The sequence below is a fragment of the Mesocricetus auratus genome, unplaced genomic scaffold (genome assembly GCF_017639785.1).
Source record: "Mesocricetus auratus isolate SY011 unplaced genomic scaffold, BCM_Maur_2.0 Super-Scaffold_100007, whole genome shotgun sequence".
Classification (NCBI taxonomy): Eukaryota; Metazoa; Chordata; class Mammalia; order Rodentia; family Cricetidae; genus Mesocricetus; species Mesocricetus auratus.
In genome coordinates, this window is record NW_024429191.1 from 66,207,759 (window position 1) to 66,220,384 (window position 12,626).

The window sequence follows — 12,626 nt, forward strand, 5'->3', positions numbered from 1 at the left end:
AATCTGGAATTTGATCTGCAGGCCAGGTTGGCCTTGAATTTAAAGATCTGCCTGTCTCTGCCTCTCAAGTGCTGGAATTAAAAGCAAGCACTACCACCACCCTGGAGAGCATGAGTTCTTGCCTTCAGGGTAACCACAGTCTGAAAAGACAGACTGAACAGAACCCAGCTGTCAATGCCTATGCCTGACACTTGTCACCTGTCTCTCAGAAGCCTTCCACAAGATGCCATCTGGAAGAGAAAGATTGTTCTCATCCTAAACACAGGGAAACCAAGGCTCAGGAGGGACCAAATAATATTCTCAGGTTCTGCATGGCTCAAGTTTCTAAACTGTTCATCACTTAGCTCTTCCTTGGGGTGGTCCCCAGCAATGTCTCAACCTGCACTTAAAGAGCCCTTGCTACCCTCCACCTTCTCACAACCTTCCCATGGCTTATCCTGAGGACCCAGGAAGGCATGGCCCCCTCCCCTCCACCAGGGTTGGGTACCATCCAGGGATGCTCCAGAACTTTCAGATCTGGACTGAAAGGAAGGCTTCCCACTCTTTCTAATTAGCTTCCTTTTCATATAAGGCCTGGCCTGAGGAACAAACCCAAATGATTGATGGTAGGGTCCTTCAGTTCAAGATGTGTCATCAATCACATGTAATTACATGTTAAAATTTACAAAGTAATCAAGATATATATAAAAGAAACAAAAAATTGGAAGGAAGTTTCTAGATGGGGATTAAAAAAAAGACAGAGTCACATGTATGAGCTGGAACTATTTATTTTTTTCTGAGACAGGGGCTCACTATGTAGCCCTGGCTGGCCTAGAACTCCATATGTAGATCAGGTTAGCTTCAAACTTACAGAGACTTGCCTACTTCTTTCAAGTAGTGTTCTACCATTCCTAGCCTGACCTGAATTTTTGATCCTCCTGTGCCTACTTTCTTAGCCCTGGGATTAAGAGCATGTACCACACCTGGACTTTGTAGTGCTGGGGAAGGCAGGTCCTTAGACATGTTAGGCAAATACTCTACCAACTCAGCCACGTCCCCAGACCCTAGATGAGAACTGAAACAGTGAGGGGTAGACCAGACTTGGGGGCAAAGGTGGGCACTCTAGTTGACAGAGGAGGTTGACCTGGTATGGTAGCCAGGTTTTCATTGTTCTGAAAACAAAACAAAACAAAAAAACCCTGAGCAAAATAACAAGAGGCCCTTATTTATTAAACCATCACAGGTTTCAGTCCATGCCTAGCTGGTCTCGTTGCTGTAGGACTGAGATGAAGCTGAGTGTCATGATGGGCACGTGGTGGAGTGCCCAGCTCACCTCATGCCAGAGGAGAAAAAGACAGAGAAAGAGGAAAGGACAGAGAACAAGATGCAATTTCACAGGGAGCCTCTTCTTCCAACGAGGCACCACCTACCTTTCACAACTTCCCCGTGATGACGGCACACTTTGAATACACCAACGGTATCATACCCTGAGTAGGTCAGAGCCCTAGTGATCCAATCACCTCTCAGAAGTCCATCAGTTGGTAAAGTGCTTGCACACTATGCACAGGGCCTTGGTTTCCATCCTCACCACCACATAAATGGTGCACATGATGGTGATCCCAGCACTGGAGAGGTAGAAGCAGGAGGACCAAGAGTTCAAGATCATCCTCAACTACATATAGAGCACAAGGTCAGCTTGGGCTACATGAGACTGTCTAAAAAAAAATCATACTCAAACCCTAACACCTGGCATGGCTGCAGGTCCTACCCAAGAGAGAAAGTTGGAGGGACAACAAGATCTCAGCCAACAGAAGTTAAAGAAATGGCCAGAATCCTAGGGCTGAAGGAGTAAGAAATGAACCCAACAATGATGTTCGCCTAAACTGAGAGGTCCCAGCAACAAGAGAACATAAAGCACCCACAAAAGTGTCAGCAATAAGTACCTGCCAAGTGAAGGAAACATCAATGCCAGATCCCCATGCCAAGAACAAGCAAGTGGAAATGTACCTGCTTCCTCCCACTGCGACTCTGCAAGGATTAAAAACCATAGCTTGAGAAGTAGAAAGGGATCACCGAGATAGCTGGCAAGTAAAAGCATCTATTGCCAACCAGTTGAATCCAGTCAGCTCAGTGTTTCAGAGCATTTACTAATCCTGCAGGGGATCAGAATTCAGTTCCCAGCACCTGCATGGTGATTCACAACCACCTTTACCACCAATTTCCTGGGGGTTTGGTGCCCTCTTCTGGGCACATAAACTCACACAGGTACACATTCCTGTAAAAATAATAAGTAGGGCTGGAAAGATAGCTCAGAGATCTTCCAGAGGTCCTGAGTTCAATTCCCAGCACCCACATAATGGGTCACAACCATCTATAATGAGATCTGGTACCCACTTATGGAATGCAGGCAGAACACTGTGTAAATAAATAAAATATATTTAAAAATATTAAGTAAATGTATATTTAAGATTTCCATGTTTGCAAGTGTTTTACCTTCAGGTATGTCTGTGCACCAAATAAATGTAAGCCTGGCGCTAATAGAAGGTATTGGACCCTCTGAAACTGGAATGACTGAAGATTGTATGGGTATTGGTAAATGAACGTAGGTCCTCTAGAAGAGCAGTCAGTGCTTTTTGTTTGTTTTTTGAGACAGGCTTTGTGTGTGTGTGTGTGTGTGTGTGTGTGTGTGTGTGTGTGTGTGTGTGTGTGTGTGTGTGTTTACCCTGGTTGTCCTGGAACTCAGAGATCCATCTGTCTCTACCTCCTGCGTACTGGGATTAAAGGCCTGCGCCACCACTGCCTGGCACAGCCAGTGCTCTTAACCACTGAGCCATCACTCCAGCCTCATAAATTTTTTTAAGAGTTCAATTTCACTAGGAAGTGGTAGCACATGCCTTTAGTCCCAATACTCGGAGGCAGAGGCAGGCAGTGAATTCGAGGCCAGCCTGGTCTACAGAGTGAGTTCCAGAATAGCCAGGGCTACACAGAGAAACCCTGTCTTGAAATACCAAAAAAAAAAAAGAAAGAAAGAAACAAAGTTCAGTCTTAGGGGCTGGAGTGCTGGCTCATTGGTTAAGAACATTGGCTATGCCAGGCTGTGGTGGCACACGTCTTTAATCTCAGCACTTGGGAGGCAGAGACAGGCAGATCTTTGTGAGTTCAAGGCCAGCCTGGTCTACTGAGTTCCAGGACAGGCTCCAAAGCAATACAGAGAGACCCTGTCTTGAAAACCCCCCAAAAAGGGCTGGAGAGATGGCTCATCGGTTAAGAGCACTGAGGACCCGGGTTCAAATCCCAGCACCCACATGGCAGCTCACAACTGTCTATAATGAGATCTGATGCCCTCATCTGGTCTGCAGGCATGCATGAAGACAGAACACTGTATACACAATAAATAAATAAATCTTTAAAAAGAAAAAAGAAACCCCCCCCAAACCCAACATTGGCTGCCCTTCTAAAGGACCAAGGTTGGATTCCTAGCAACCATGTCAGGTGGCTTACAACTGCCAGTAACTCCAGCTTCAGAGAAGGCTAACTCCTTTGTGGGCTCCTGCAATCATGTGCACATACCTACATGCACATATACACATAATTAAAAGAACAGTAATGTGTGTGTGTGTGACCTCTTCTAGGTATACGGCCAGAGCTGGGGACAGGAGAGAAGCCTCCCTTTTATGTCATCTTTGGAATCTTCATGATCATGCACTTTAATCACTGAGTGGTGGTTGTATTTAGACCAAAGGGAACTAAAAGAAGACCAGAACTTCAGAGGTGCATTTGGATATGAGGAGAATGACAATGTTTGACAACAATTAGTTGACCATTTCAAAAGAGCTTGTGCCAGCCTAGGATGTGGCTCAGCCGGTAGAGTGCTTGCCTAGCATGCACAAAGCCCTAGGTTTGATCCCAGCAATGAATAAACATAAACCTGGCAGCAAATGCTTGTAACCCTAGCACTCAGGAGGTGGAGGCAAGAGGATCACAAGTTCAAGGCCATCCTCAGTAACACATTTATAGGCTAGCCTGGGCTACATAAAAAAGTTATGGGGCTGGAAAGATGCCTCAGTGGTTAAGAACACTAGGCTGATTTTCTAGAGGGCAAAGGTTTCATTCCCGGCACCCATTTGGCAGCTAACAACTATCTGTAGTTCTAGTTCCAAAGGATCCAAGAGATACTTTCTTCTGACTTCCAAGGGCACCAGGCCACATGTGGTACACTACATATACACAGGCAAAACACTCATAAACATAAAAAACCATTAAAAACTGTTAGGATCCAATGTTTCTAGCACACACACACACACACACACACACACACACACAAATTATGTTCCTGGTGTGGTAATAGTCCTGTGTTATATATGTACTAGTTACTCCATAAAGATAAACAAGAACAATTATAGTATCAGTTATAAACAGAAGTATTTAAAGAAAGTCAAGGGGTCTGCCTGAGTTTTTGTTCTGGTGCAAACGTGCCAGCTACGGGGATAGAGGTGAAAGGACAAAGGTCTGACCTTGGGTGATCTTCCCTCAGGCCTGCTCCTTTGTCATAGCCTGCAGCTGGAGGAAACATCACCAGGCTGTTCTGAGGGTGCGCTGAGGCTGGAGAGTGCCAGCTTGCCTTGCACTGGGGAGCTGGAGCATTGTGCAGCTGGGCCTTTTTATAAAAGTAGCCTGAGCACAGTTCCTGTTCTGTGTGTCCAGATGGGAGGATTTCAACCCTGGGCTGGTGGGACAGGGTGCTGAGCGGTTGGTGTCACTGGTTTCTTGGTTCATGATGTACTGTCAACATGCCTCTTTGTACTTAGAACTGCCTGAGTAAGTGGACTTTCTTCAGCTGAAGCATGCAGGTGGGCAAGGGAGGATGGAAATAGACTGTGTGGAAATTACTCAAGGTAGTTTATAGAGGTCAGGGTTTTGGAAAGCTGCCCAGTGTGTTCAACGGACACATCCCAGCGAATCTGAATTCAAGCTGACCATCAGGCTGAGACCTACCATCCCACTCCCTTCCTGACTGCTCCTAGCTACACATGTGTAGAACTGCAGCACTGGGAAACAAGACGGTGAAGAGCCAAGAGTGGAACCCAGTACTGTGGCACACTCCTTCACCTCCTCTCTCAGAACATCCCTCCTCAGATGCAGCCTGCATACCACCACCAGACTGAAATCCCTGTCTCCATCCTAACTTCCCCTGCCTCAAGAGTAAACCTTATTTCTTAACACAGTCTCTAGCCCCAGCCCTGGAAAGGACCGAGACCACTTTCTTCCTCCTCTGAGGCTTTCCTTGCAAACAACCCTTCTTCTATATGCTTCGATATTCATGACCTCCCAAGTACTTCACACACACTCCCCACAATGCACAGAGAATTCATGAAGCATCAGCCACATGGGACCAAATGACTAAAAGAGGACTGAAACAGAGATCTAGAGCCACTTGGCTCAGATCTGAGACCTTCACAGGAGGCAGCTTTTATCCATTATAAAATTATTGGAGAGGCCAGGGTGGTGCATACCTTTAATTCCAGCACTCAGGAGGCAGAGGCAGGCAAATCTCCTGAGTTTGAAGCCAGCATGGTTTACAGAGTGAGTTCCAGGACAGCCAGGGCTACACAGAGAAACCCTGTCTCAAAAAAGCCAGAAAAAAAAAATTATAAGAGCCCAGCAGTTCTGAGTGTTCCGTGTTCAGCCCCAAAGGACAAGAGTTCAACTCCAGGGATCTGACCCTTTCTCTAGCTTCCCTGGGCACTGCATACACAAGTGTACTCACACTCACACACAGGCGAGCAAAAAAATTGAAGTAAAATTGAAATTATTAGGCTGGATGATTTTTGAAGCACCCCCACCCCAACCTCAGTTCTGGGATTCTTTCATCAACTATGCTTTTTTTCCGGGGGGGGGGGGGCGGTGTTTCCAGAAAGGGTTTCTCTGTGGCTTTGGAGGCTGCCTTGGAACTAGCTCTTGTAGAAGAGACTGGTCTCGAACTCATGGAGATCCGACTGCCTCTGCCTCCTGAGTGTTGGGATTAAAGGTGTAAACCACAACCTCTTGGCTCCAACTATGCTTTTTATGCAAACCTTGGGCTCAGGAATTCCCCAGGTCTGAATCAGCTGAGCTTTGTGACGTATTACTTAACTCTTCTACCACCCTTCATGAACATTTTTTACTCTCATGGTCCTCCATAGAGATGAACATGTCTACTGTCCCCCCCCCCCTTTTGTTTTGAGACAGGGTTTCCCTGTGTAGCTTGACTGCTCTGGAACTTGCTCTGTAGACCAGGATGGCCTTAAACTCAGGGATCCACCTGCCTCTGCCTGGGACTAAAGAAAGACGAGCACTAACTATCATGCCTAGCTAACATAACTTTTTAAAAACAAAAACAAAACCCCACCTCTTGGGTTGGGTTTTTTTGTGGTAACAACTCGGCTTGAGGTCTTGCTTCAAATAGCTGAAAGATTTTAAAGATTCTGCTCTCTGAGCTTCGACTGGCCACAGAGGGCTCCAAGTTCACCTGGGGTCACAAGAACAGACAGTGACCTCAAGAGGAGGATGGGCAGAGGGTTCGTTGCAATAATTTCAAAACCCAAGCCAGACTGAAATTTCATCTCTTGGATAAGGTTGGATGGAGACTCTTAATATTCCAAGAACCTCAACAAGTGATGTTAAGACTGCCTGCAAACCGGGCGTTAGTGGCGCACGCCTTTAATCCCAGCACTCGGGAGGCAGAGGCAGGTGAATCCCTGTGAGTTCGAGGCCAGCCTGGTCTACCGAGCGAGTTCCAGGACAGCCTCCAAAACAATACAGAGAAACCCTGTCTCGAAAAACCAAAAAAAAAAAAAAAAAAAAAAAAAAAAAAAAGATTGCCTGCATAAGGCAGGCAGTGGTGGTGCACACCTCTTATCCCAACACTTGGGAGGCAGAGGCAGGCGGATCTGTGTGAGTTCTAGGCCAGCCTGATCTACAACAGCTAGTTTCAGGCCAGGCTCCAAAAGCCATAGAGAAACCAAAAAAGAAAAAAAAAAAATCACCTGCATAGCCAGTCAGTTGTGCTCACGCCTTTAATCTCAGCACTCAGGAGGCAGAGGTAGGCACAGGTGGAGCTGGAGGCCAGCCTGGTCTACAAAGTGAGCTCCAGGCAGCCAGGGATACACAGAGAAATCCTGTCTCGAAAAACCAAAATAAAAAACAAAAGTATTGCCTGTTTAAGTAGGGCATGGTGACACATACCTGTAATCCCGGTACTTGGGAGATAGGTTAGAGTCTTCTTCAGCTACAAAGAGAGTTTGAGGGCAGCCTGGGCTGCATAAGACACTGTCTTAATGAAATAAAGGTTGTGTACCTGCCATTGGTGACTGTGTTATTGGTCTCACTCAGGGTGGCAAGGGTCATGGTGCCTACCCTCCCATCTAGGCCCATTTGAGAATCCCATTCAGAATGGTTTAGGATTGTCAGAAAGGGAATCAATCCCCAGAAATGCAAACTAAGCCCAGCACTCAGGAGGCAGGATTGAGACCAAATCAAGAGGGCTGGAGAGGCGGCTCAGCAGCTTGAGAACGGCCTGCTGTTCTAGAGGACTTGGGTTGCATTTCTAGCATCCACAGGGTGATTCACAACTGTCTGTAACTCTAGTTCTAGGTGATCTGATGCCCTCTTGTGTATTTGTTGTTTTTTTTTTTTAACAAAAAACTCTCTGGAGGCCCAACATCCAGCTCCCAAATAAATACATGGAGACTTATTCTTACTTATGAATTCCTAGCGTTAGCCTGGCTTGTTTTTAGCCAGCTTTCCTAACTTTCTTGATCCTCACGCTTTTCCCTAGATTTCTTCTCCTATTTATTCTCTTTACTCACCAACCCCACGTATTTCTCTCTCCTGGCCATTCAGCTCTTTATTGGACCAATCAGGTGTTTTGGGCAGGCAAAGTAACACGGCTTTACATAACTAAACAAATGCAACATAAAAGAGACCAACACATCTTTGCATCATTAAACAAATATTCCACAGCATAAATGAATGTAACATTTTAAAAAGATTTATTATGTATGCAGTATTCTGTCTGCATGCATCCCTGCAGACTAGAAGAGAGCACCAGATCTCATTACAGATGGTTGTGAGCCATCATGTGGTTGCTAGGAATTAAACTCAGAATCTCTGGAAGACCAGCTAGTGTTCTTAACCACTGGGCCATCTTTCCAGCCTCCTGTAACACACCTTAAACTAATATTCCACAACACTCTTGTCTCAGAAGACACCAGGAAAAACCACATACATATAATTTTTCATCTATATGATTTTTCTTTATGTTCATTGGTGTTTTGCCTGCATGTGTGTCTATGTGAGGGCATCAGAAACCCTGGAACTGGAGTAACAGAAAGGTATGTGCTGCCCGGTGAAAATTGAACCTGGGTCCTCTGGAAGAACAGCTAGTGCTCACAACCACTGAGCCATCTCTCCAGTTACACATAAAATAATTTAAAAAGAAGCTGGCAGTGTTGTCTCATGACTTTAACACTGGTGGGAGGCAGGTGGATCGATGAGTTCAAGGTCAGCCTGGTCTACAGAATGAGTTCCAGGATAGCCAGGGCTACACAGAGAAACCCTGTCTCAAAATAAATGAATAAATAAGTAGGTCAAGGTCATTTTCAGCTACACAACAAATTTGAAGTCACCCTTGGCTATATGAGACCTTCTCAAAAAACAAAACAGGGACCAGAGAAATGACTCAGTGGGTAAAAATGCTTGCCACACAATCCTGATGACCTAAGATCCCAGAACCCACACTGGATTTCTGAAATTTGTCCTCTGATCTTCTAGGGCACGCATATACTTTCTCTCTCACACAACACACACAGACTCTAATAACATTTTAAAATATAAAATATTATATAAAATTAAAATAAAAACTATTGATATTGAGCTGGGTGGTGGTGGTGGGCACCTTTAACAACAGCATTCACAAGGCAGGGACAGGCAGATCTCTGAGAGTTCTAGGCCAGCCTGGTCTACAGAGGCAGTTCCAGGACAGCCAAAGATACACAGAGAAACCCTGTCTTGAAAACAAACAAAAAAATCCCATTGATATTGAGTGTGTATATAATGTTCATGGGTGGGGATGGGGCTACACAGTATAGAGCAGAAGTCAGGGGACAGTGACCAAAAATTGGTTCTCTACTTCAAGTATGGGTTCTCAGGCTCTAACTCAGGTAGGCAGGCTTGCACGGTAAGCACCTTTACACCCTCTGTGCTATTGCAACTATCTTTTTTTTTTTTTTTTTTTTTTTGAGACAGGGTTTCTCTGTGTAGCTCTGGCTGTCCTAGAACTCCCTCTGTAGACCAGGCTGGTCTCAAACTCAATTTGCTTGCCTCTTCCTCCCAAGTGAGGGGATTGAAGGCATGTGCCACCACCTTGAAGTCTTTTTCTTTTTTAATTTTAAAGACAAGAGAAAAAAAAAAACCCAAAACAGCCGGGCGTTGGTGGCGCACGCCTTTAATCCCAGCACTCGGGAGGCAGAGGCAGGCGGATCTCTGTGAGTTCGAGACCAGCCTGGTCTACAAAGTGAGTTCCAGGACAGCCTCTAAAACCACAGAGAAACCCTGTCTCGAAAAACCAAAAAAAAAAAAAAAAACCCCAAAACAGACACACACACACACACACACAGAGAGAGAGAGAGAGAGAGAGAGAGAGAGAGAGAGAGAGAGAGAGAGAGAGAGAGAGAGAGAGAGAGAGAGAGAATAGGGAAGAGGAGAAAGAAACAAAGAGACGGCTCAGCAGTTTAGTTCCCAGCATCCATCTCAGGTGTCTCAACTGACTAACTCCAGTTCCAGGAGCTCTGATGTCCTTTTAGCCTTCTTGGGGTAACTACACACATGGCATACAGATACACATATTTACACATATCTCAAAGCACCATCTGCCCTCAGCACCAACAGTGTAAAAATAGGAAGGTAAGGCAGATGTGATCAGTTATTATGTGGACAGACCTATGGGCAATCAAAAGGGAAATGGAAAGATTGAGGGGTCTTGGGGGAACCTAGACTTGGTTTGCCCTCAGATCCTCTTTATATAAAAACAAAGGAAATCCCAAAGAATAACATCAAACCAGCAGTAGGACTAACTCTGGGAGAAACTATAGAACCAAGGAAACAGTATTCAGTAGGTTAGAGAAAGTTGTAAGGAAACTGACATTCCCATATTTGACTGTTTGCTTGGCTGGTACAGGACGATGGCCTAGGACCACATTCAGGCTGGTCAAGGGCTCTATCACGGAGCTAGTTCTTTATCAGGAATGTCACTTTGTCTTGTTATGTGGAGTCTTTCCTGAAGGGTCAACCTGACACTGTGGACAGAAATGATGGGCTTGTCCAGAGCAAGGGAAAGTCTGACGGAGTGAGACCCAAAGGAGCCACCAGAGGCTCCAGCTAAAGCTGTAAGTGACCTATGAAAAGCAGGTGGAGCACAGGTGACAGGTTACGGCCACCTCAAGTGAGTCCATGTGGCTGTCCTCATAGCATGCAAAAGCAGCATCAGCAGAGGTTATTATATCCTAGGGGGGAAAGGAAGGCCTGGAGGGTATGAATAGTGTGGAGAGAGATTTTTTTTGGGGGGTTTTCGAGACAGGGTTTCTCTGTGGCTTTGGAGGCTGTCCTGGAACTCTCTCTGTAGACCAGGCTGGCCTCGAACTCACAGAGATCCCCCTGCCTCTGCCTCCTGAGTGCTGGGATTAAAGGCACGTGCCACTTTACCAAGTTACCCTTGTTTTTTTGGAACTGGATTTTGGTATGTAGCTCAGGGTAGCCTTGAACTCTGATCCTCCATGTGTTTTGGATAGTTCATCTGCAAAGGAGTATATTTTGTTTACAATATATAATTCACATGCTTTATATGCATTAATACATATTTAATACGATTTTTGAGACAGGGTATCTCTGTATTGCTTTGGAGGTTGTCCTGGAATTTGCTCTGTAGACCAGGATGGCCTTGAACTCACAGAGATCCACTTGCCTCTGCCTCCCGAGTGCAGGAATTAAAGGTGTGAGCCACTAATGCCCAGCTGGAAACAGTGCAGTATTTACAACTAAATGTCTTCCATGACAAGAACATCAACAAGAGACAGGGCGTTGACACATGACAACGCTGAATATTTGAATTAAGTAAAAATTACAAAAAGGGGTTCTTTTCCTTTTGGTCAGGGGGGTCAGAACTTCTTCTATAAAAGGGCTAGAGAGTAAATACTTCAGCTGTGTAGCCATGCAACCTAGGCTGCCACCACTCAGCTTTGCTTTTGTTGCTTGAAGCCAGACCTAAGTGATAGGTAAAGAGGAGGACATAGCTTCATCCTAATTACGCCTGTACAATGAACTTTGATTTTCATGCCACAAAGTATTCTTTTCATCTTGCTTCACATGTCGATCCCAGATCCCTCTTCCACCCCTCCTCCCTTGCCCCTCTACCAGCCCCCTCCCACCACCCCCCAATCCAATCCCAACACCATTCCCCAGGGAGGATGAAGCCCTCCATGGGGGATCTCCAGAGTCTGTCACTTCATCTGGGGCAGGGCCTAGGCCCTCCCCCATGTGTCCAGGCTGAGAGAAGTTCCCTCTATATGGAATGGGCTCCCAAAGTTCATTCGTACACCATGGTAAACACTGATCTACTACCCAAGGCCCCAGCAAACATTCTTAATTCACAGGGATTACATAACAGGCCATAGGTCTGTAGTTTGCTAACCTCAAGATGGTCATTCATTCTTGGAGTAATCTCTGGACATAAATCTAGGAAAGTAATTGTGAGAACTTTTAGTTCACTTAATCTACAATATCTTTAAAAAATAAGAAAGGGCCGAGTAGTGGTGGTGGCGAAGGCCCCTAGAGGCAGGTGATCTCTGAGTTTGAGGCCAGCATACTCTACAGAGTGAGTTCTAGGACAGCCAGGGCTACACAGAAACCCTGTCTCAACAGACAAATCAACAAAAGCTAAGGATAATCTATTTAGAAGCTATGAAGAAACATAATGCTTGGTAAGCTAATTGAAAAACAATGAGATGGGCTACTCCTGGTATGGTTATGGGTCATGCTAATCCCTGAGGCCCCCAAAACAATACAGGCCATTACCACTGCTGTTGGCTGCCTCCACCACTAGATTGAAATGATAAGTCCCTATTGCTGAGGACATGACATACTCTGGTCATAGCAGAGGAATCAAGCTAGAACTGAAATAGAAGCTTCCTCCCTATTAGCTAGTCCTCATAGTGGAGGAAGGTGCTATGCAGGCTGCTGGGAGAGCTGTGGGTCGTGCATGCTACAATACAGGCCAGGCAAGATGTGCCCTCCATGGCAGCTCTAGATTTGAGGCCCCCACTGTGGGGGAAGGGGGTAACTCACAGGTGGTACTGCAAACCTGGTCTAATGCCTGTCACTGGGAGATGAGAAGCCTAGGGGAAGGCACTGTTGCTTTGCTAAATATACATGATGCCCCTGTCAAACTGCCTTCTGTGTATGCCTACAGATTAACACAGCTGTCAGCTACACTCAGAAGCTGCTTTTGCAGTGGTCAGTAGGAACCACAGTTGCTCTGAACTGGTCACAGTGCTAAAAATTAAGTGTTGAAGATCTCAAGATAGCTCAGCTGGTTAAGAGCCCTGGCTGCTCTT